Raw genomic sequence first — 23,144 nt, 5'->3', positions numbered from 1 at the left:
AACCTGCTCTGTTACCATATTTGTGAGAGTTCTTGTTTGTCTTAGTGTAGCAGGAGTGCATAGCACTTTACAGTGATCTGAATTTCGGTTGTTAAAAAAACCCAGTTTGCTACTGTGTAGGCTTTGCATTGGAGCATACCACTTCACTCTAGAGCTGGTTATCATTTAAATAGGAAAGCATTCATCAGGAGTAAGGAGAAACATCTTTTCCTTACTCCCATTAGCTTCAAGAGCTCAAGGAAATCTTTCTCACAAAAGAAGAGCAAGACTTGGGGCTTTCCCTTCATGCTGCCTTTGAAGAGCCATCTTTGTCTGTCTCATATACACATCCACAGCAGCACCTGTACTTGTTGGTGCATCATCAATGAACTAATTTGTCCTGAAATGTGCAGTTCAAGCCACCATGACTCCCTTTCTGCCTCACCTCTCAGATATGTGTCCATACCACAAGAACTGAGCACTTCCTAGGGCTGTCAGCCCTGCACAGGCAGATGCTGCTCAACCTGTGGAGCTCTTCAATTCCTCTCCTTTTCCAAGTGGAGGAGACTTTTAGGAAAGGTTTGCACAAGGAGGGGTTTGCATCTTAAGTTTTTTCACTCTCTGTGAGCTTTTGCTTCTCTCTAAATACAACACGGAAGCTCTGCAAATTTCTATTCTATGGATAAAGCAAATCTCCCGGAAAACTTTGATGATGACCTTTTTGATCCATTGAGCTTTTCTGTGACTTGGATGCTTTTGTCAGCTAAATATTTACATAGTAAACATTCAGTGTATGGATGATCTGTGGGACAGAGGCTGGTTCCCTGTTTAGCACCTTGCACAGCCATAGCCAACCAGGCACAGCTACAGCAACAACATTCCTTTGGCTTTGGAAGGCACAGACTGTGACTGGCTTTGTCAGGCACAATGGAGCTGTTATCATCAATTGCTCTGAGAAAGAAGTTTCCAAATTCACCTTTTCTGCATGTCTGAGGAGAATGGAGGGGGTGTTGAACTCTATCACAACAATATTAGAAAGAAGATGAGTCAAATATGCCACAAGGGTGTCCGTCCAAGAGCAGAGATAAAAGTACTGAATTCCAGCAGCAAATTGTGCCCGGCAGACATGATGAAATAATGCTCCTTGAAGGGAGTGAGGGGAAGTGTCACGGCACCCCAGGTGTCAGAAGTGCTTCTGTGAGCTCCAGAAGAGTGAAGTTGTCTTCTCTGCAGTGCTGCAGACTTTCTGTCTGACGCTGAGTGAGTCACTGATGCGTGGCTCACTGCAGGAGTGCAAGTGCCTGACTGCCACGGAAATCACTGCAGGTCAGGTGCTGAAAAAATGTAAGGATCTGAGTGTCTTCTCTCCTATGACGTACAGATAATACTTCTTCTATTCCTTTGTATGACAAGGCCTTTGAGGAATTAAGTCATGCTAAGACTGAGCTTTGGGGGCACTCTTCGCTCTTCACTTTGGTACAACAATAACTGGGGAAGTCCAAAATTTGGCCTGCTGTTTGTGGAGAAGGAACAGTTTGTGGACATTGCAGCCCCAGCACAACCTCCTCTTGCTCAAGCAGAGTGGGTAAAAGCCCCCGTGGGTCCAGGTGATGAGCAGAGAAACACGACCTGGCACACTCAGTGGCCCTACCTCTGCTTTAGCACCGAGGCAAGGGAGCTCTGCTGTCTCCTCTTCATGCAAACAGGACTGCCACGCTCCTGGTGGGGCAATGCTTGGGTTTCCCTCTTGCAGAATGATGGGCAGAACCACAGTGCCTGGGAAATCCTTCCCTGGCGGACCATCCGTGTCCACAGGGCACACACCGTGTGGCCCAGGGCTTGCCAGACAGCCCTGGAGGAAGCTGCCTATGCACTGAAATGAATTTTTTAACCAAGAAACAAAGTTTTCTTTCCTGTAACCCCAGACTTATGAGTCAGCACTTCACACATCAATTATTTACAACAAAAAGCAAGAAAAGCAATTTTAAGATTTTGTAGGATGGAAAGTGGAGATATAGCCCACACCACTCCTAATTTAAATGTATTCCCTTTCACTGCTTTGCAGGTCCCCAGGAAATTCTCTTTATCTTTGTACAGTCTTCTGCGTGTAGCAACTCCAGGCCTCCATTTATGCCCAGCCTCAAGGTCAATGCAAAGCAATCATGTTTTACATTTAGGGAAACTAGGCACAGAGAGCTGAAATAATTTGGCTATGCCTTTAATTCCCCATACCAGCTATGTCGGGATTCAAAAGCAGCAAGTGTGCACACCCTCCTAGGAGACACAGGAATTCATGTAAAGACACCTACCCTGTTTGTGCAAGGTATCTGGAGGCTTCCACTTATGCACCCTCTGGTAATGAGTGCACACCTCTGGACTGTAAATGAAAACTGCTTTGAGTCACAAGGAAAATCCATGCAATGTGTAACCCGCATGTCTAACCGTGCTGCTGAACATGGAGCCACCGAGGCTAATGGGGCCTTCCTTACGTGGCAAGGGGATCATTTGCTGCCTAATGTCTTTTCCAGCTTCTAAGAGCTGTTTGGCTGTCGTGATGATGTTGTGAGGTGATGACAAAGGATGCAGGAAGTTCTTATGAGAAGGACGCTGTGATGAGGAAGCAAACAAGATGAGCTGTTAATGAAAGACAAAAAGCACTGAAATCCCTCAGAATATGTGGGGATTTTTCTGGTGAGTAATACCAACATTTTAGGAACAGAAAAATGAGTCACTCCTACTCCACAAAAACTCCTCTCATCCTGCCGTGATTTAAGAACAAGTGTACTCTAAGCATGGGATAGAGTAATGACCTCTCCTGTAGGCAGGACAAGGTTTCAGCATTTGCCCCAAACCTCTGTGTCCTGATGGGAGGAGTTATTAGGGCCCTAAGGGAAAATGTGAAACACCTTTGGGCTCCGTCCAGTGAGAAGAACAGCTCCCCTGTTCTCTCACCACCCAGCTGGCAGCAATCTGCACCAAAAACTGTGTAAGGGATTACGTTACAAACACGTTTCCTTCTCTTCCTCCAACCCTCAGTTGCACGGGCAGTGTTGGATGCTGTGGATGTGAAAACTGCTTGCCCCATCTTGTTCGGAGTGATGCAGCTGGTTAAAGTAAGTTGGGTTGGTGAAGGTCTTTGTTATGATGAGCTGGTCATGGGCTCTTGCACAGGCAGCTCACGGGAGGGCTGTGAGCAGTATCTGTAAACAGGTTTCATGCAAACATCGTTATCCTTGGCAGCTGCAGTGAAAAAGCTGCGGCTGAGCGTCTGGTTCCTCAGTCTTTCCTGTGCTATGATCTCATGTTACAATGTGAGCAAACTTCCTATCTGTAAAGAAGGGAAGTAGAGAAGCCTCTGGGGAGCTGAGGTGGATTTTCCCTTCTTCCCATCAGGTGCTACTTTTAGCACAGGGCTGTGGTATAACCAGGAGCCTGGGTCAGGGTTAATCAGGGGCTCCTTGCAGCCCTGCTGGTGAGATGCTGACCCTCCATGCCTCTTGCTGAGTTGCTGCTGTGCAAGCAGCATGTGCTGTGGCCTCAGGGGTGCTGCCTGCTTTGGGACCCTGCCCCGCCCCAGTGGGGCTGGATTCCCTTGAAGAGGAAGGCATAGGAAGAGACCAGCATGTCCTAACCAAGCCTCCAAGAGGCAGGGGGCTGGGGCTGCCATGGAGGGGCTGCGTCATGAAAACTGTTCTGGCAGTCTGCTTTGTACCTTTATTTTTTTGCCTTGTCCAAGATCTGGGGCTTTTACTGTGCTTAGGGGCACCCTGGTCATTCAGGGAAGAGGGGAGGGTCTGTGAATTCCCATACAGCAGGGATCCTGGGAGACCCATGGCTTCCCAGCTGGGCATAGTTGGGAATGGGTGAGTTTCATACCATCCTGGATCCAGTGCCAGCCATCTACAGCAAGAACAGCAGGAACTTGTCTGGATACCTTTGGGATTCAGGTGTTTATTTTGATAGTGTGGCTGTGTTTGGATTTGCACTTGTGATTTTTCTTTTTTTAGAAGCAGAGTGGATTAGTCCTGGCTTGTGCAATTGTTGTACCACGTTCTGGCTTTGTGTTTTACAGGGCTCGGCAGTGGTGTCAGGAGACATGCCCCTTAAGTACTCTTATTATTTATCCTCATTGTACAAGCTGCACCAAATAAGTACCAGGCATTTCCAGAAATTGCTATTGATTGGGCAACTGCGTTTACAAAGCTAATCAATAACTTCCCACCACCACATATTTATTTGTGATACAACTGCTCTCTTTGTGTGCCTCATGTGCTTTCCAGAGCTTGTAATTTGTCCAGTGTAAATAGCTGATTTCATTCTTTTTCCTGGGGAAAAAATAGCCCTGCTATTATAATGCCATGCCTCTTCTGGTGAGGGAGGTGTATGTGTCTTCCTGCCTTTAGAGTGGGTAATCTCACCCTTCACAGGAAGAAGATGAAGGGATGGGAAAGAGCCTTGTTGTTTCCTGAACACCAGAGTTTCTGAAGTCTCCTGTGGATTTTTGTCCTTTGGCCTTTTCATCCTACTTCTGTTTCCATCATAATAAGCCCAGCTCTTTTCACACTGCTCTTCCTGTGGCTCGGTGACACGGAAGATAACGTAATGCTGTAGCTGGGACAGAGCTGTGCAGGCTCTGGTTGGCCAGGCAGCTGTTCCCCAAGGGATGTCACTGTGTGCCCTTCCACACTGGAAACTCTGCATCTCTGCCTCCTGTCCTCCCTGGGTTCTGCCAAATCCTGTAGGCACTTCTTGTTGCCGAAATTTCTACCACTCTTTCAAATGTGACCCAATTGAGTCAAAACCTTCAAAAGTTCCTTGAGAAGGATGGATGGTGGATTATCCAAGTGTCAGTCCACAAAGAATCCTTTGTGTTGACGGCTGAATTGGCAAAATATTTAGAGTTCTATTTAGGTTTCAAATTATGAAGAATTTGGACATCTTCCTCTTCTGGCCTCAAGTTACTTTATTTATGCTGCCCCTCCAGGCCTGGTTTGCCTATGGTGAGAATGAAAAAGCACATAAGGTCTTTCTAAAGAATTTCCCCACAAACTGGCAACACCAGAATTTTGCAAGATCCTTTTCTGTAGTGTGGGACTACGAATAAAGAGACATTGGCTTTTCTTGCTCCACTGTGTCTGACTAGGCCCTGTGTGAACTTGGATATGTGAATGTCCCCAACTCTCTTCTCCGTTAAGGAGAAACAAACCTACATTTGATTTTCAAAACACGAAGTATCCCACATTTCTCTCTGAAATTTCCCAGTTTGATCTGTACAGTTCCCACATTTAGCCCTCTTTTGCACAATTCATTTTACTCTCACACACAGATCAGCTACTGGATCCAGGATGGATTTAAATCAACAGGCTTACATATTTTTCCAAGATTTTGAGAGATTTTCTTAGGAACTACTGCCCTGGCCACAATAGTAAGCAAGGCCAAAACCAAAGTAGTGTCGAATGTGGTGTGTAGGAATATAAATTATTTTCAAAATAGTAATGCTGTTATCTTTATTGTGTTCTTTAAAAAATTCTAGAACCAGTTGACCAGCCAACCTAAACAGAGCAACCCAAATAATCCTTGTTACAAAAGCGTCTTGAAAATAAATGGCAAGGCAAGAGTGTGCTCTGTGTAAGAGACTCAAGGAGTTTTCAAAAGTTATAGGTGCTGTTTGTCCAAGTGGGTGACTCTTCAGCTAGAGCAGAAATAGCCTAAAATAAGCAGTAAATGCTGCTTCTTCCCCAGATGATCCTAACAGGACATGGGAAGGAGCTGAGTGTATTGGGAAGGGGGAGAATTCTGGGGATGCTGTGGGTACAGGGCTGGGTGAAGTGAAGGTTGTGGTGCTGCAGAGGGAATCTTGAAGCACTGAACAAAGGGAAATGTGGGTGACACTAGAGTACATGTGCTGGTGGAGGGAAAGGACATGGGGTAAAAATTCTTAGATCGTGAAAAGAAGAACCTTGAGGCCTGAAAAAACTTGGAAGATACACAAAGGTGTGTGATGAAATACTTTTTTTCTCCTTCCAAAAGAACTCCTATTGCCCATTTTCATGACGTTCTTAAACAACAAAAAGGGCTTTCTTTGGCACTAGTTACAGTATAATACAATGTCCTGAAAAAGTCAAATTGACCTGTGTATAATTAATGTTTCTTTTTAATATACATGAAGGCCTGCAGCCAGTGGAGCTAAGCTCTTAAAATGTGAACCTTTGTCTTCTGACTTTGGTTGAGATTACATTAATTCAAGGCTCTAGACACAATTAAAATTAACTCCTATTCCTTCCTTTTGCTCCTCTGTACACTCAGTTGCTTGTCCACACCCTCAGCTTCTTGGATCATTGACTCAGATGTTTAAATGGAAAAATACTTAGCACAAGTTTATTGCAATGAGCAGAAGCAAAGAGGGTCTCTGCAAATATCTTGGTTCTTTGTATGCAGCTGTGTTCCCCTTTGTTTACTTGACTTCCCAAGTTATTTTCAAGCCTCTAAGGTCATTGCTAGTTAATAGTTGGCTAGAAATCAATAGACAGAGAGATGGTTAAAGATAAGTTTTAATAATGGGTGCAATCAAATTCTAGCAGTTTTTATCTCTCTGCTGCTGCCAGTGGTGGGTGCTTTTTGTGCATTGACTCCATTTATCTTCCAGCTGTACAAACTCCAGGCAGGATTTTTATCTTTGTAAAATAAAAAGTAAAAGCCCACCCTGGTGCTTAGTGCCCTGCTGCTGGAGAGCTGAGCCCAAATGTGCTTCAATGCTCTCCATCAGTTTCAATAGGATTTTCATCCCATGTTCACCATGGTCCTGAGGAAACAAAGCCCCTATTCAGGGAGTAAGAGCATCATCATCATCATCATCATCATCTTTTGACTGCCCTCTGAATGGATGGGGCACCTCAAAGCCTCAAGGAGCTTTGCTAGTCAGTTCAGTTGTTAAGTGGCTTCTGCACCTTTAATTGAGCGTTTTGTTGAAGTTGGATTTTAAAATCTTCATCTTGGAAGAGAAAGCACTGTGATTTGATTTATGCCATTAAACACAGGTTTTGCTTAATTTGGAGTGTGTGCAGGGCACTGCAGAAGTCTAATAGTTATCTCTTGCCAGCTGGACACGGCCACACGCAAAGCAGATCTCTCGCAAATACCTCTGGTGTTGAGTGATCACTTGGACAAGTGTGTTCAAAGTGTGCTGGAGACAGTGGCTGCTCTGGGCTTGGGATCAGGTGCTGCATGATGCTGCTTGTCAAGAGCTTCCTTGGCTGCCCACAGCTCGCCTGCTGATCCCGTGCCTGGCACCAGCTTCTCTTCCTGAGGGCTTTGCAGAATTTCATTGGGCTGTGACGCAATGGCTTCCCATCCGTCCTGCTGCAGCAGACTCACCCACAGAGGTATGGCTGGCACTTCCATGCATGCTCAAGCAAGTGAAAATCTTACACCCTCCCCCTAAAGCCCTGACAGATGTTTTCACAAATATGACAGGCCACTGGGATGACCTGGGCTTGGAGTGCCTGCCAGGAATTTGAAGGACTTGTGCTCGATTCCCAGCTCTGCCCCAGACTTCATCTTTTGTCCCAGGCAAATTACATCAGTGCTGTGATTCAGTAGGAGTACAGGGGGAACAGCAAGAGTGCACCAACTTGTGGGATTATTGTGACTGTAAACACCTCTAAGACTGCAGGATACTGTGATCAGGACAGCCATATCAGCAACTCTATAAAAAGTGACTTGATCTCTTGTATCTGCCAAATGCTTCAGAGAATGGTTTGACTTGAGGAAAGGTTTTGGGAATGCTAAACCTTCCCCAAGGTGTGGGAAGGGACTAGGTAACCATCTGGGTGCTCAGGACCTTCTCCTGTGGAAACACTGGCAAATCCTGAAGGTGTTGCCAAACTGGCATGTCAGCTGAAAATTTGCAGATGCACCACAGGCACCTGAGGTTCCCCTCTTGTAAAAGCTCTGTCCAGGCCATGAATCAGGGGAATAAATTTAGTCTGTGAATTCAGGGGTATAGATTCATTCTGTGAATGACAAAGAGCTGCAGGGTGTAATTAACTAGCCAAAACTACCTGCTCAGGAATTGCCAAGAGCCTGCAAATGTGTTCAGCTTCTCCGGAGTACTGAGACACTTCAATGAGTGCAAGGGTTGCTAGGAACATGCAGAAGTTACCAGTGGCTGCACTGCCCTCTCAAAGCTTGCAATCTCCTTGCTCACATCACACCTCCAGAAGAGCTTTTCCTCCTTCCTACAACTCCAGCCCTTCCTCCTTTCTGTGAGAGCTGGTCTGCCTGGAGGAAGACCTCCTTGGCCAGTGGCACCACTTGTCAATCCCCTGTGGGAAAAAGCTGGTTTGGCAATTTCAACCAGCCCAAGGAACGCATGTTTGGGTGAATGAAGAACACCAGGACATTGCCTTTAATGATTTGCTGGTGGATAAGGTGTGGGCTGTTCATTACAAGCCCTCCTGGAGATACATGTTCTGAATGATTCTAATAGTAACCTCTGAGGAACTGCATAAGGTATGAGATAAATGCAAAATGGCACAACAAAGAATGGTAGAAGGTCTTGGGGGAGGGACTTGTTGAATACCCAGACAGCATATGGAGTCCATTTTCATTATGAGACATAAATGAAAACTGTTCATATGTAGAGTATTTTACATTTATATGTAATAGGGTATGCAGTTTCAAAATTAATAGGAGAAAGCTGAGTTACCAGTTTATTGTTACTAGTTTGCAGTAACGGGACACCTCACTGGATTCAAGGTAGTCCTGTTTTCATGGGTATCCTAGGATGCAACCTCTCTTCAGTGGCATTGTCTAGCACACCAGCTCATCACATTGTCTAGGAATTATTTCCTAGGTAGCCTATATCTTGTGTATAATTTTCAGTCCACTTTAGGAGGTAAAATCTCTGCATTAATGCTCTTGATGATACATTAGAAGAGACAAATGTCTTGCCCCAGTTTTAGCAGCCTTTCTTCACTATGGATTTTGGCCATAGAGCAGTAAAATCAAAATACAGCTGAAAACCTATTCAAGCTTTCAGTGGGCAAATCATAAATCATATCATACCTCTCAATCAACCTGCTAAATATAATTTAATTCCTCCTGATCCAGCTTCTGAGGCTGGAAGCTGTTTGTTTGTCTGTGAGGATCAGCAGGTGAGAGCAGAGTTTCCTGGTGCTCCTATAGGACAGCCCCTGAGGCTGTACATGCTCTGTGCCCCTGTCTCCGGTGCTGTGTGAGTGGTGTGTGGCCAGTCACACCTGGCACAGAGCCACACCTGAAACCCAAACCTCTGCTGGGCTGATAAGCCAAGCCATGTAATGAGAAAGGAACGCTCTGCCTTGCTTTTGAACACACTCAAGGACGCACACAATGTCAGCTTGTCCAAAGGCAGGAAGGATTTGTTTGAAAAGAGATGCAGGGAAAAAAAGAAAGTAAAACCCATATTTTTTTAATACTGAGCAAACAATGTGAGGGCTGGGATGTTTGTGGATTAGGACTTAAAATCTGTAAGCATTAAGCTTTCATTTGTTTTGAAAAAGGCCAAGGTCATAAACTACCTGAAGTTGTGGTTGTGTTGCTTTGCATAAAGAACTGGTTAGAGTTTGTGAATGAGCAGTAAATTTGCCTCAAAACTGCTTCTGCCATGCCTATTTGCTCCCTTGCATCAAATATGGTTTGAATTTTGGTCAAGGCAAGAATGGGGACGTTGGCATCAAATGTTTTCCCATGGCTTGCAGACAGCATTTTGACTTCTGTTTCAAAAGGATATTTTAGATGTGCAGAACTTTGGTTTGAAAGTGCAGAAAGAGGGAGGGCAAACTCCAAACACAGAGTGTTGCTTGTCAAATGAAATGTTTTGGACAGACCCTGAAGCAGGTTTCCCAATAACCTTTGTTTGTCTGAAACTGTGTGTTTTCCAGTTGGTTGTCGAGGGCGAAGAAAGGAAAGTCTTCCTTGTAGTCCCACCTTAAATCAGAGTATCAGGCAGGAGATCACATAAAGGTTTTGGGCTCATTACTTTGGGTGCAGCACAGGAAAGGAGCAAAAACAACCTTCCCCTCCCTGACGAACGCCTGAACAGGAATTAGACAGGATGCAACAAGTGGACAAAACGCAAATGGGAGTGTTGGAGGAGGATGAAATGAGGAGGAAGCTGTGCCTCGCCATGGGTGAGCCTGCTGCCAGATGGGTGTGAGGGGTAGGCTTGTGGCAGAGAGGTGTTTTAAGGAGCTACGTGAAAGATGCTACTCCGCCTGTTGATGCGAATTTTGAAGCCCACATGGTAAAAAATAATCTCTGCTGGTTTTGGCATTAGTGACTGGTAGTTTCATCAACAAGACCTGAATGTGAATGCTGTCATGGGAGTTTCTGTTTTCTTCACTGTCTCAGATAGTGCTATAAGTCATGCTCAAAGCTTGTTGACGTTGTCTGGGCCCACTGCCAAGGCCCATGCAGGAACTATCTGGGGGCAGGGGGCTTTCTCTCGTGGGCAGTCAACCCAAAGGCTTTTCATCTTCAGAAAATGTCAGTTAACAGATCGAAGATGCTCAAAAATGCCGATTGCTTCTGGTTCCTATTGTCTGCAAACTGGAGTGCTGGGTGCTCAGGTCATGACTTGAATAAACATCAGAGTAGGATTCTCAGCAGCAGCCAAATGCCTGAGCACTGTGCAACCCAGTGGCTCTCAGACACTCACAAAGATATTCTTGCTGATCCTTCAGCAAGTGCTGAACTGGAGACTTAGATCAGACTCCTGCCTGGAGCCTGTGATTCTACAAGCAGCTCCAAGAGGCTATGTGCAAACTTTTAACTGAGTTCAGCTCCCTTTGACACCTCTGGAAATGTGCAGCCGAGGCAGAGAACAGGGATGAAATGAGAGGCAGTGAAAGGTAGGACTACAGCTACCAAATAATGGTTCAAAACTTTTTCTTCCAGGGCAACCCACAGCTGGTCAATAGGATCAATTAAAGCTGTGGCCATGATCAAGCAATTAATTGATACCTGTCCTCTCAAGACTTCATGATTCTGCATGATTCTGTTGCCATTCAGGTTAGGACCCTCTTAGTGGTTCTCTCCAAAAGAAATGAGAAGAATAGCTACTAAACTAAAGGAGAATGCCATTTGCTAACCACAGAGTCCTGGGCTGATAATTAAGAGGAAATTTCTAGCAGAGTTTGAAATTTCTTCCCAGTAGGAGCAACCAATGTAAGAATGTCCTGCACAAGGATGTGGCTTGAAAAACTTCAAAAAAATGTCACCATTATAAGAAGAAAAGGTTTGCAATAGCAAAAGCTTAAATGTAGTAATCTGTGTGTCTTCCCAGCCTCCTGTTCCAGTTGTGATCATCCTGTGATATTAGCTTTGCTTTTGCTTTTATTTCAAAGCAAACTGGACTAAAATTGAACTCGTTGGTATCATTTTTTGTCTATTCCCATCCCTAACCAAGCTATTAACTTGCAGTATTGGTTATTAAAGGCACCTATGACCCCCTACAAATCTCCAGAGCCATCTGACTTCCTACTTCTCCTTCCTGATCTGGTTTGAGGTCAATATCTGAATATGCTTCAGCACTCCAGTCCAATTAAAAAATTCAATTTGTGCTTAAAATTTGTTTGGGGGTCTTTAATTCCCTGTCGTAGATTCCTCCCTTCCTTGCAAAGTTGTAGGGAAAAAGCTTGTTCAGTGTTATTAAATGACTCACCAAAGTAGCCCAGTGGCTTAGAGGGCTTATGTGAGGCTTAGTGTACTCAATGGAGCACGGTGGGATACCCAGCACTGTCTGCCAGGTCAGGAGTTGAATTGGAGCTATCTGAGTGATATTATCCAGGATGCCTGGGGACAGAGGAAATTAAAAGTCACTAACGCTTACTGCCCTGAGCCAAGACTCAATTGCAGAGGCACCTGCAGGCTTGGCCTGCACACCTACTGCCTTTTTTTTTTTTTTCCCCTTGGTTGACTCTTAAATGTGTTTTTATTTCCAAGCCAGTGGATGGCATAAGCTGGCTCTGGATGGCTGAAATAGTCAGGGATGAGGCAGAATGGGATTCACTGATGTGCAAAAGACCTTGGACACTGTTGGGAATGAGGGAGAAGAGTGATGGGAAATGAGCAGCTCTTTCCCTTTTGACTTGTGGTCTCGAAGCCTACAAAAAATAAATGTGGGTGATGGGATTTGCAGCCTGACTGGGCAGGGTGGGGGAAGCAGGGGAGAAACAGGCTATGGCTGTCCCAAAACTTTCATTACAAGGTTTTTTCAGGAAAAATCTGGGGTTTCAACTGACCATAATTTTCTCTTTACTGGGAGAAGTGTCTGCTCTTGAATTCCACCCCCCCTTTTTTTTTTTAGATGGAAGTTAAACTAATGGAAAAAATTTTGGATCAAATGAAGCATCCCTCTTTCATTTTTGTACTTTTTAGAAGATAATAAAAAAGTTGTATTTAAAAGAGATCGGGGTAGAAATGTGAAATATCAAGGTGAGCTGAAAGTTCTGGAAAAAAAAAATCTTCAGTTTGACTCAAAATAAAACCTTCAGATAATTCTGAACTGCCAGTGAACCGAAAAATCAGTCATTTGCACTAATGATAAGTAACTGGCAGGTTGTTTTGCCTGTCAAATTCTGTGTCTTGTGGAGTGAGCACATTGTTGTCTTCTGACATGATCTACTGAGCTGTTTAAAAAAAAAATCAAATACAGCTCCTCTCTGCTGGCAATAAGGCTTGGTGACAGGTGCAAGGCACTTACATTCTCGTGTCTGGGCTGTGGGGATGAGAGACCCCAATCCCAGTTGTGTTCTCAGAAACCACCATGGCCTAATAAACACACCGAAATTTTCCTCTGACTGGTGATGTTCAGAGGCTGTCACAGCAATAACTGCTGATTATCTGGATGTCAGTGGCATCTGCATGCAGCCACCCGTGCCAGGGCAGGACACAATACCACAGTGTGTCCCGACAGGGAAGTCAGAGGATGAGGTGCTGGGGGAGGAGGGGGTAACTGTGCTTTCCTCAGCCCTCTGCTGAGGGCTGGTGTCACCCAGCGACACAAACAAGGGAAAATGACAAAAATCAGCTGGACCCACCAGTGAGGTAAAGCAAAGTGAAAAAAGAAAAGAAAGAAAATAAATAAAAGAAAACCTGGGTGTCTCCTAGTTCCTCTTTCTAGTGGGAGGTGGATCTTTGTTGGGAAGAAAACTACCTTCTCCCACAAATATATGTTACATACCCCATATATCTTGACATTTGTACCTTGGTGCTTGTACTTATTTACCCTTGGGTGCTTTTCTGATAACACTGCCAGGGAAGCTGGCTGCCTCACTAGATGGACAGGAAAGAACAGGGGAAATGGAATAACTGTAATTTCATGGTGCCTCTACCAGTGACCTGAGATTCTCTGAGGGAGGCGGTGTCTGAGCTGGAAGGAAGCTCTGGGAAACTGAATGAAGGTCTGGGCTTCACCTGAGGCGCATCTGGTGCTTGTGGTTAAGGCAGAAATCTGGTAGTTTGGCAGCTAAACCAAATCAGGGTTTAGGGCTGTGTGTAAATGAGCTGCTGGTGTGGGCTAGACCTTATAACCTCTCACATGGTTCCTCCTGTCTGCTGTGCTGGCTCCCAGGGGGTTTGTGCAGCTCCAGCACTGGCTGCTGGTGAGGCTCTGGCAGCATTGCCATGATGTGGGGACAAGCCTGAGGCTCCCACCTGTGGAATGGGAGCTGTGGGACTGAATGGATTTGGTGGTAGAGTGCATTTAAGCGCTCTAGAGCCTAGGTTATGTCTGTGATTCGGTGCTTTAGTTCTATTAGACCCTGCATGGTTGCTGCCCAAAGGAAAGGGAATCAGTCTAGTGAGCAGAGCATGCACAGGAGCCAGGTCTAGATCTACCACCAGCTTGCTGTCATCTCTGGGATTCTCTTGTGTGGGTAAAGAGCAAAAATCAGTAACTGTAGAGCTTATTTCTCAGCAAACAATCAGGCCATGATACAAGTAAGTGCTACTCTAGAAGCTGAACAGGCTGCTGCAAATCAGAATAGAGAAACACACAGGGCTGTGTCCCCATCCCCCACTTGAAGAAAAGAATTCCTTTAATTTTCCTTCCTTTACTTAGCTTTATTCTCTAAAACATGAGGTGCCAGGTCCATCAGATGCCTGTGAAGAGGCACAGTCACAGCCAGTGCAGTAGGGGAAGGGAGGGCAGGGCTGGAGCAAGTACTCATGGTTCATTTGCTCAGAAGCCATTATGCACACTTGTTTGTTTTTTGGGTTTTTTTCCTAACTTAAAACAATCCAAACCACTGTCTTGGGTCCTTGGTACCTGTTTTCCCAGACCAGCTAGGTACCAAATCATGGTGCAAATGACACTACCAGTAAATGGCTGCTTTCCCTGTGCACCCTCCTGGGTGCCCCATACTTGGCTGTGAGGAGAGTGGCACAAAGGCTGCAGGAGTGTTGGTGCTTTCTGCAAACCCCATCTGAAGGCTGAGGAGCTGGGTTCAACAGGCAGCACCGGCTGCCAGGTCCTGCCTTCACCTGCTGGTTGTGTTTCCTTATCTGGTGACAGCTCCTGATGCCAAGTCCTGACCGCCCTCACGTACACTTGCAAATTTCTGCTCTTCTGCCATGAACGTGACCCATGTCACGTGCTCCTGCTTGCTCCTGACCCTTCTTGTCGTGAGAAAGGACAACAAGAACCAGCTCTTCATCTTCAGATGTGCTTGGTATTCACACCCTGGGTGCTATGTTGTGCATGGTAATTCCCCTGCCCTCCTCAATCTTACTCCTTTTGCCTTTCTCCTGTTACACTTGTCACGATTGAATTTTCAAGATGAAGAAATAATTTCTGGTTTTTAAGTTGCATAGGCCATCACAGAAGAAAAACTACAGCTCTTTTTGCCTTTTTTCTGTTAGTCACCTGACAGGATCTCATCTCTAAGTGACCCTCTAGCTCTCAAGGATCTAACTACTTGTCTCTTCTGCTTCCTACCCCTGCCAGGCACAGGCTGCCCACAGTCCCTTCCTGGCTCAGCTCTGCTGAGGTTGAACCAGCAGCCACCTTCCTTGGCCACTTCTGCCAAAGGTGGAACTTTCCAGATGGATTGTAGCTATAGCTTAAGAGTTACAGCACAATGTGTCACTTGTGCTTTGGTGACCTCTGGAAAAGGAAGCTGGAACAAATTAGTTTAATTTGTGGAAGAGCCATTTCTCTACTGTATTTCTAAAAATCAATGCAGAATAAATCCCATGTGTTAGTGGAGGGATGTATATTAGACTGCAGCTGTCACTGTCCCAACTTGAGGTCAAAAACTGCCAAAGGGTCTGGTGGGTTTCCTTAATTACATTGGACAGGATAAAAACACCTGGAGAATGCTTGCTCCAGGAGAGAAATCAGCTGCTCCCTTACCAGTGTAACCTCTGGTACTCTGTGCCCCCAGGAGCTTCCAGAACAGAGAGTTTGCACCATCTTAAGAAGCAGCAGGTATTGACCATGCAGGTCTTGGGTGGCAATTTCCAGGAGAGAAATAAAATAAACTGCCTGTAGCAGCCAAATAATTCAGGACACCCAGGACAATATGCTGGGTCAGTAAAACTTGTAGCATCTGGTCTGTGTCCTGTCTCTTAAAATAATAGGCTCTGCCCTGGAAAACAGATTATAGGATGTAATTCTGCACCACCAGGAAGAGGACAAGGCAGGATTACTGGATCTTTTCCACTTATCGTAACTTGTGACCTATTTCTCCAGAAAGAAGGTGAGTAGGTCAGGCTGGAAGGGGTGGCAGCTCTTTCCATAAACCTTACCCAGCTTGGAAGAAATTGCCTACACAGCAACAGGAAGGAGTTAAACCCTAAATCAGGGATGCAAAACATTTCCACTGGACAAAAAACCCCAAGAAAAGTCATGCTCTTTAATTTTTAGCTTTTCTTTATGGAAGTTGCAGGACTTTGTTTACACTGAATGTAAAGCCAAACCAAGATCAACACGTCCTTGATATTTTGCTTTGCATGTTAAGCACTGCATATTTACCCCTTGTCACCTAATTTGTGAATTTGCCAGGAATCAAAACATCCATTGAAATTAGCCTGGAAGATAGCAAAATATGAGCACAGCTAGATCATTATCTAAGATATGGTTATGATGTACTCAGAGTGGTGTTTCAAAGCCTGATGAACTATAAAAATGCATCTAGACATAGGAGAATGAAACAAAAATTACACCACCACCACTTTCTCTCCCCCTAAAAAACAACCAAAATCAAAAAAACCCCACACAACAACAACAACAAACCCCAAACAAAGCAAAAAAAAAACAAAAAACAAAACCCAGAAGAATTTTATTTAGTCAAAAAGCTGATTGCTGGTAGAAATTAAATGGAACATCTCAGGTTAAAAATATTTTCCCTGTAGAAAAGGTGTAGAGGCCTGGGAAGTTTCTAAGTTTCTAAGGTTGGATGTTGCAACCTGTTTTGAGACAGGCCTAAAGGGTTTCAGCTTTTGCTGAAACTCTCTGGCCTATTCCCCAGGGGCAAAGGAGGCTGCAATTCACCCTTGGGCTAAAAACCTGGTAGGAAATAGAGTCCATATAGAGACCAGGGAAAGAGAGACACCCTAATATCCAATGTTTGTACAAGCCAAGGGTTTTGGAGGGGCAGAGGAGGAGTGAGAAGGCAGCATGGGGTGGAAATGATGCATGAACTGTTCTAGGATTATTTATTTTTGTGGGTCCAGTTGGTCTGATTTGCCCTGAGTTGTCTGTCTTGATAAAGGTACCATGACCATGTAGAGAAGAGTCTGTCTTGTTTAAGTTGTTCTTTGTATTTGGTTGGTTTACCCCTAGAAACAATCTGGTAGGGAAGAGCAGGTTTTGAAGTTAAACCAAGTCTTTATGAGAAAATGCTACTAAAAATGTTTTTTATATAACTTTTGGCTTTAATGATCTGGGAGGATTTCTGGTTTTCAGTACTTGCACCATAATGTTTCTCAAACCACAATGTTCAACAGGGGATAAAATGGTAGTCTCTATCAAATCTGAGACTGTCAGCATTTTATTCTGTTTTTTCCCAGGTATCAGACAATGCAGGTATTGGTCCATCAGAAAACTGAGCTGGGGAAAACTGAGCTGTGATCTGTGCAAGTGTTGGGATGTCTCATGGCATTTGATGCCTTAGTCTCCCCATTTGTAGAAGAGAAATTGTTATGGTTTTCTTCTCTTTTTCAAACACCTCTGAAAGCTGGACAGTGATGCCCATATGATGTTTTAGTAAGCAATTCATGAAAAATATATATAAATGAAATAAAATAAGCTAAACATGAAGTAAAGGAGATTTTTGCTTTCTAGCTGTTTTTGTAACCTGTCTTACAAAGGAAGGGGAAATCCTTCTGCAGCTCAGGTTGCAAATTGAGCTCAGCTGCATTATTAGACATCAGAAAATCCAGCCTGGCAGGAGCAAGAGGAAGCCAGCCTTCCTACGCATCACTGTCAGGGAGCTATTGCCTTCACCCCAGTGTGGTGGTAATGAATTATCTCTGGAACTGCTGGGCTTTTTATTTCTGCATGTAGGCTCTCAGGAAAAGTGCACAGGATTTTCAGGGTTTCTAAGAAAGCAGCAAGTTACATCAATTTGAATCTTATATTGTTGTTGATGCACAATGGAAGTTAATAAGGTTAGCTGGAAGTGTTAATTGTTCTACACTGCCTGCTGTCTACGCTCGCTCTGGAAAATTCATGCATAGCAGCAGCTGAAAACTCAGCAAAAAGTGCTTTAACAGAGGAAATGGGCAACATTTGGCCCAGTAAAATCATAATGCAGGTGGCTGAGAAATCACTCACTCAATTATATGCATGAGGGGGACTCCATTTAAGAGCAACATTTGGAGCTTTATGGGCAACATAAAAGGAGAGAGAATGAGGTTTTTATATCGCTGCGCTCAGTTGTAGAAGAAGCAGGAGGTTGTTTCTCACCCTTTTGCATATGCTTGGACTGTGCAGGGAAAATGGAAATGTCTGCTCAGAGATTTGGATGACACCTGGGCAGGAAGGGCTGGAGCTATTCCAGAGACCCCCTGCACACACCCTGCTACATCCCCAGTCACAGAGAGATTTTGTGTGTTCATGACTGGGCAATGTCAAAACAAAAGCCATGCTCTAAAAATAAAACCTTTGGCTTCTTCACTAACAGTGAACTCTCAAAGCAGAAGTTTTCAAAAAATATGATCATAATTAATTGCTGCTTTTCTTGTCCCTTGGCAGTTGTTACAGCATGCGAAGTAAGATTATCTCCCAGCACACACAGCTCCTGCCATTTTTATCATCCTTCTGTCTCCTGTAGGGACCCTGCCTCTGGAATATCATGGCTAAATCTCTTTATTGAAGTTTCTTTTCTAATGCTTATGTTGGCTGAGGGTAAAAGCACAGGTAAGAGTGCACACCTTCCATGTTAAAGTGTTTGTATTTTTCTTTGCTTTAAATTCTTCTAGTGCCTTAATCCCTGATTTTTGTGAGGCTGGGGCTGACAGTGCTGTAACTCAGGTACTGCAGTGGCTGTGTCTGTCCTTTTCTCCAGGCGTGCCAGTACCTTCACACTCCCCATCACTCCTTCCTACTGTGGATTAGAAGAACCAAAACACTTTATTTTCTGCTGCTATGGGTAGTCCTTTTAATCTGTTTAGAGAAGGTCCATCCACTAGCACAGTGCCATCTTTGCATTTCTAACAGAGAAGTGCCTAATTTCTTTTTCTATTAAACAAGATACAAAACTACCACAGATACCTTAATTTTTATTTTTTTCCCCTGCTGTAAAGCTTGACATCTGGGCCTGTAACAGCTCATCAGTGGTTTTGTGAGATGAAGCAAATGACATTTCTATATAGAGCACTGGCTGCTGTAGAAGTCAGATGGTGAAATGGAGCTGCAAAGAATTTGGTATTGAGTGATGATCTTCATCCAGGGATCTCGGAATACAGGAGTCCCCACTTTGCTGACACAGATGATGGGTGGCTTACTCCAGCCTGCACAGCAAAATTGGCTTCACAGCTGAGTCTCTCTGGAGACCTGCACACAGAGCACATGCACGCTGGAGCAGGACTCACAGCTCTGTGCTCTATAAAGCTCTTTGTTGTAACAAGTCTTTGACCCTGGTGCAGACACAAGCACATCTCTAAGTAGCTGTACATGAAACACTCGCTCCATCCTTGGCATGCATGCAGCCCACTTGGGTGCTTGCTTGCTCCAGTGCCTTGGCAGGAGAGAACTTGCACTTTGCTTCCCTACACCTGCTGTTTGAGCTGTATTCTGTATAAACATTGCTTCTGTGTGTTAAAACACAGCATGAGATCACGGCAGCGCTGCCCTGCGCTGACCTTGGCAGCCCCACTCCAGAAAAAAGGCTGGAAAGCAGTTCCCATCAGAGCTGCTGGGAATACAAAGCCAGGCCAAAACACAAGGACCTGAGGCAGCTCTGAGATGAACCTGGTGAAGTCCTAGGATGTGTTTACTTCCAGCAGCAGGAGACTGGACTCGGCAGCCTGAGTGTCCCCTCTGTCCCCTGTTTGTCCCCCCCGAGGGCTGGTGACCAGGTCTCTGCCCTGGCCACACCTGCTGCTTTCTGGGGCCGAGTCCAGGCTGAGCTTTCCCCTTGCCGCTGGTGCTGAACGCCCGGGCTCAGCTCTGCTTGCCCAGGATAGCTCCGTGCTGGAGCCCAGGGAACCGGCCCGGCTCTGGAAAGGGAGTGCTGCCCCTGACTGCCGTGCCTTTCACTGCAGAGAGGCAGGAGTCTCTCTGCAGGGCACCACGGCTCATCTCCTTGTAGGCAAACTCAGAGCCGAGGAACGAGGCTGTGGAGATTTCGTGTTCCTCAGGATGGCTTTGTTCTTCCCCAAGTGCCCAGCAGTGCTGGGATGATCTTGCTGTTGTCTCTCCCGTGGGATTCACTCTGGCAATGCCAAGCTCTTCATAGCATGCACACAGGGGTCGGTGGAGCTCAGGGATGCTCCTTACTCAGGTATTTTTCAGTGTGTGACTGTGTGGATGGCAGGAAGGGCTGGAAGGAACGGGGAACACAGTTAAGCACCCCTCTTCCCAGTACCAGCAATCTCCACGTGTTGAGACACACAAAGATATCCTGATTATCACCGATTACAGTGCCTCTGTGGTTCTGGTGCTCCTGAACACACCCTCCATCTCTCCCTCATCCTTTTAACCTCTGGAGTAGCCGGGCAGTGCCAGGCAAATTCTGCCTATGATGATGTGCATAAACCTTGTGCAAAGGTAATTAATGTGCTTCAGCGAAGGCTGGAATTCTAGTCCTGTGTTCCAGCTTGTACATTCAATAGCAAAGGCATTCAGACCCAGCTGCATCATCTCAAGCCACATCTGATCAAATCTGAATCAGCAGTGAGAACTTGCTGATTCCCAGAAATTCCATGTCTTGTAAAGAGATAGTAGTGGTGGTTGTCTGTCAGCACTGTGCTCCAGCCCCTGGCAGGACATGAGGGTGTTAAACTTGTGTCCTAAGAGAAGTTCAGGACACTCAGGAGCTCTGTGGTGCTAGAGAAGGAGCATTTGTATGACTCCTGCTGCCTTCCATCCTGGGGAGTTATACTGGCTTTTTGCACTTTCAGCTGAGCCTTCTGCTGTAAAGAATTGAAAAGCTGTAAGAGTCCTATTGTTACTGAGATTTCAGTTTTGCTATGATACAGGAAAATGTTCTGACAACATTCATCTTCTGGTATGTTTTTAATGAAAACTTTCAACTTTGGTTGCAGTGATCTTTCATATAAATGTATATGAAAATACAGGCATGTATATATGTGACCTATTGGTAATTAAACATAAACATGAAATACAGCTGGTTGGAATTTTATTTTCTGGAAGATATTTCAGTGTCACCCCTTTCTGCCTGGAACCCATGCCATGCTCCTGTGGAACTGAACACATTTCTTTACCTAGCAGGCAGCTCACCTGCCTGTTAAAGGCCTGGATGAGGCTGAAGCCAATTTATGGCTTTAAAAATCACTTTGGAAGCTGTTAGGAGCTATGTGGGTATTGATGGAAGCCACCTCAAAAGCTGTGAAGATGTTTGCTTGCTGTTGGACCCTACTGTGTGTTCTGTTGAACTGAAAGGGCTTTTCTGTCTACACTTGGTGCAAACACGAAATGCAGACTGCTTCAGCTCAAGCACAGGCTCTTGGAAGCAGGAAAACTCAGCTCTTTTCCTGCTCTTGTTGTGAGCTTTCAAGTGGCCATTGCTGTTTTATTAGAGGATCTGTAGGTGAAGGCATGTCCAGAGTTTGGTGCTAGAGGTTCTTTGCAGTTCTAAAAGCAAATCAATGATGAACCCAGGACAAAGTGGGTTTGCTTTCTGGAAACATTCACAAGGACACTGCACTGAAGTGGCTGTGAGGTAAGTAGGACCTCGAGAGGCGCAGGAAGAGTCATGCCAGCTTGAGTCTGCCTAGAGAGGTGCAGAGTGATCTGTCAGTGGAAATCTATCTTTGCAGAGCTGCCGTGGGGTGGCCCCTGCAACCCAGCACTCAGGCACTCTGTGTCTGACAATGCCTCATCACTTCCCTAAGAACAAGGGAGATAAGGAAATAAAAGAATGCCAGAAATGGCTTTATCAACTGGCAATTCTATGTCAGGTTTTCATTAAAACAGTTGAGAGTGAGGCCAGCAGTCTGGAGTTTTGCTCGATAAAGAGATTTCTAAACATACCAAAAGGAAAAAATGTAGCAAATGCATTACCTTTTGTCTCTGTTGTACAATAGCACCAAGTGGAGAGCATTAGTCACTTCTGGAAGTGGGAAAGGAATTTTACAACATAGAATTACATCTTGCTTCTCTCTTCCTTTTTCCAAGATTTTGTCCATCTGTTCCCTTTTTCAAAAACAAACAAACTATTAATACATTGCTTTGATGGAGCCTTCTGTTCAAGGCTCTTAAAGGGCTGTACAGATATTCATGATATTATTTGTCAGGGAAGGCTCCAAGAGATAAATATTAAATTCCTTGCTTCCCACAGGGCAGATGCCAGAGAGGTTGTGTGTGTGCATGTGTGTAGTGCTGACACCACGACTGGCGCCCTGACTTTAGGCTCTGGAGAACTTGCTCAGTCCCTGGCTTTATCTCAGCATTCCTTTTTCTCAGCATGTACTCAGGATTGTACACTAGCTGCCTATCCCATCTGTGTCTCAGTTCCCCTATTTGTAAAACACAGGCATTTCTTTTCTTTTGCTCTTCCTTGCCATCTGCACAGTGTGACCTGACTTCAGCTGATGCACAGGCACAGGGGGATCTGTTCCCTGTGGAACTGCCCTTGGCTGGGGGTTTATTTCTGCACTGTGGCATAACCAGAGATTTTAGTAACAAAATACTTGGTGCTGGACTGGCTGGGTCAGCTACCAGTATCAGTGTAGTCCTGGCAACAGCACTCACTTACAGCTACCCTGATGCTTGCTTGGATTCCTAGGCAGGTTCTCTGCCTGCACCAAGGTCTTTGCTGCTGCTGTTGGTCCTGAAGGTAGCTCAGAGGGGTCTGCCAGAGCTGCTGCTCCTCCTTCATCTGCATCACCACCTCTCTAAATCCAGTGTGGTACAAGGATATGGGACAGGGCAGCTTGTGGAATCAGGACCCCTGATCCCAAACCTTGCTACATTTTCTTTAATGAAGGCATTAGTGGCACCTGTAAAGCACCAGAGAAAATGTACATGTGTTGGGGACTGCAGATTGAGGAACTCCCCTGGAAATGACTTCCTGAAAAATCTCCTTGTTGCCTGAAACATCAAAGCTAGGGACTGCCAGCCTGGGACTGTAGCCCAGTCATGATGTTGTCTTAGTAATTTTTTTGGTCCTTTTTGTTGGTGGAAGAGACAAAAGGATAAATTGCATAAGGTGCCCCAGATGGAAAGCTTTTGTTATCAGGGAAAAAGCAAAGGCATCCAAGAAAGGAAAGAACCAAATGTATCTGGCACTGAAATATATTTAGGAACATCCCAATTGCTGCTTCTCGAAAGTCAGAACTTTGGATCCCCAAAACAATGGCATCTTAAATCCATTAATGAGAGAGCAGCCAATGTGAAGTTTTGGGTTTTATAATGAAAGATACTATTTCTTCTTACTATGTTTTGAAATAGACCTCATGATGGTTTCCAAAATACACTCTGCAAGTCTGAGTTG

This window comes from Parus major, chromosome 9 (assembly GCF_001522545.3).
Source record: "Parus major isolate Abel chromosome 9, Parus_major1.1, whole genome shotgun sequence".
NCBI classification, from domain to species: domain Eukaryota; kingdom Metazoa; phylum Chordata; class Aves; order Passeriformes; family Paridae; genus Parus; species Parus major.
This window is presented reverse-complemented; position numbering follows the sequence as displayed.